At 53.5% G+C, this 2343-nt stretch overlaps 1 protein-coding gene across 3 annotated transcripts in view; it reads left to right on the forward strand.

Annotated features, from left to right (window-relative positions):
- The first annotated feature begins 209 nt into the window (after positions 1 to 209).
- The window catches only part of CLGN (calmegin), a 35452-nt gene continuing 33318 nt past the window's right edge, over positions 210 to 2343 (forward strand). The window contains exon 1 of one of the 3 annotated variants that reach the window (XM_019661050.1): positions 210 to 365. The gene's annotated coding sequence lies outside the window, so the exon portion shown is untranslated. The remainder of the gene's footprint in view (positions 366 to 2343) is intronic. The other 2 variants (XM_019661049.1, XM_019661048.1) reach the window with 2 other exon arrangements.

The following is a 2343-nucleotide window of genomic DNA, read 5'->3' on the forward strand; positions in this document are numbered from 1 at the left end:
CAGGCGATCGGCAGGAAGAAAAGTCCTGGAAAGACTAAGGAGGAACGAACTCCTCCCCGCCAACCCTGGAGCCGGGCCCACCGTACCAGGGCCGGTCGAGGCGGCGCGGCGCGAGGGAGAACGGGCGCCTCCCGGCGGGCACCCGCGGCTGTGACGCCGGCGCGCGGAGCGGCGCCCCTCCGCGGCCGTTGAGCCCCTCCGAGCAGGTGCGCGAGGCTCGCGCCGCGGGCCGCCGCACGCGCATGCGCGGTTAGGAGTCGCTGCTGGGCGGCCGCGGGCGGGATTGGTCTGGGGAGTCGCGGGGACTTGGTGGCAGTGACTCGGACACCAGAGCTGCCACTGCCGAAAACAGGCCCGCAAGACAGGTGCGTGGGCAGTAGGCCGCTTCCCGGCTGCCCTTTGCGCTCGGCCTGGGGTGAGGGACCGGAGTCATTGCTCCTTCCCCCAAGGCGGGGGTTCCTGGCCGCACCCCTTTCTCTGGCGACTCGCCACGCTGAACAGGTTGGGGCCAGGTGAGGGGGGCGGGTGTTGAGTTCGGGGATGGAGGTGCCGCGAGCAAGCTCTTGACGGGGCTCTCCCGGCCTCGGGAGTAGGAAGGCCAGCCTCCCGCGGCGGGAGTTGACGCCACCTCGGGTCCGTTGGCTTCTCCGGGACACCTGCGCCCACCTGCTGCCCTGGGGGTCGGAAGGGCGAGGGGAAGCCAGGTGCCCCCCCCAGCGCAGGCTGCCCCTGAGGGCTGGGGGGCCCGCGGGAGCCGAGTCCGTTACTCCAGCGGTTACCATTTCAGCCCGTTCCACGCCCGAGCCCCGCGGCGCGCTCCCGAGGCACCGGTGCAGGGGAGGTTGGGGGTGCGGCGCGACGCCGCGCGTCCCACCGGCCGCTTCTCACAAGAACAAAATAGGCTTTTGACGCACTCCCCTCCTCCGCCTCTGCGAAGGCGAAGGGACCCAGCCCTCACAGCGGCGGCGGCCTGTGTCTCCTGGCCACCCCCCCCAGGTGTGATGCCTGGAGCCCGGGCGTGCGCCGCTGGGGACGGAGCGAGAGGCTTGGGTTAGATGCAGCGAAGCCCTAATGGCTCGAGACTCATTATCGCCGAGAGTGTTTATGAGCAGACACTTCAGCGGATTTTATTTATAGCATCTCCCCAAGCAACAAGGAGGAGGCATTAGTTTGGGATTTAAAAGCAAATGGCAACAAAGCTCAGAAAGGGGGGAGAGAAAGTAACTCGAATGGCCATGGGGAGAAGTCTCAGAAGAGTTAATTTATATTGAAACTTTCTGATGCTTAAAAAGCCACCAAAACCCGGTCTAACCTTAAGATTTTTGCTTGCTTTAAAAGTTTTACATCACTCTAGGTCGTTTAGTCACTCTGGGTAGCCCTCCTTCCTTTGGTGATTATAACTTTGACCCTTTTCTCAGTTTAGAGTTTTGCCTTCACGTCTAATTGGGTCACTGTTCCAATCACATTTTGACCTTATCCCCAAATTCTTAGAACAAGGTGTTTTATATTCTTTGTCTAGTTAATAAAGTCAATTATAGTGTGTGAATGATGTATGTCGATGGATCGGTAGAAATTGAACACTGCTGTAAATTAGCCATACTGCTTATTTTCGGTGCCTAATGAGTTTTAGTGCTCTGAAATAGAGAGCTAGAATTGTCAGCTTTAGTGGCCCGTTAGATCATCGAGTTTAATCCTTTCACTTCACAAATGATAAAACGGGCCTAGAGTAATTTTAATCCCTTACCTTTTTAAAAATAGACCTAGAAACTTGGTGCCATGTGCCAAATTCAGTGTATTTCTGTAATACTATATCATTCTGTAGTTTATTTCCTGAAATTGCATGACAACTGAAACTTTAAATAATAGTAATTTTCAAACACTGTTTTTGAGGCATACCGGTAGTCCCCAGTCAACCATTAAAACTGAGTAGCAGAAAGGCATCTCAGTTATAAGAAATGGCACATAGAAAAGCATGAATGTGTGAAATAGGTGATTATTGAAGAGAGTGAAAGAAATGAGTCTTAAAGGGGCAGAATTTATGCTGAGAGTTTCAGAGAACTACTGAACATTTTTTTTAAGCAGGTAGTGAGTTAAGACTTGTTTTTTTTTTTTTTAGAAAACTCATGCTAGAGAGAAGGGGAAGGTTAGATTTAGAGATTGGCAAGACTGGAATTGAAGAGGCAAAGTGGAAGTTTACTTGGCAAGACTAGAATTGAAGAAGTGGGAGTTTACTAATCCTTTTCAGAAAGGATGGGTCCCTAAATTAATGGTGTGGCATGGGGATAGAAAGAGACATTTAAGAAATGCCCAAGGGCCGGCCGAGTGGCGCGTTGGTTAAGAACT

This window comes from Hipposideros armiger, unplaced genomic scaffold, assembly GCF_001890085.2.
Source record: "Hipposideros armiger isolate ML-2016 unplaced genomic scaffold, ASM189008v1 scaffold_333, whole genome shotgun sequence".
Lineage (NCBI taxonomy): Eukaryota > Metazoa > Chordata > Mammalia > Chiroptera > Hipposideridae > Hipposideros > Hipposideros armiger.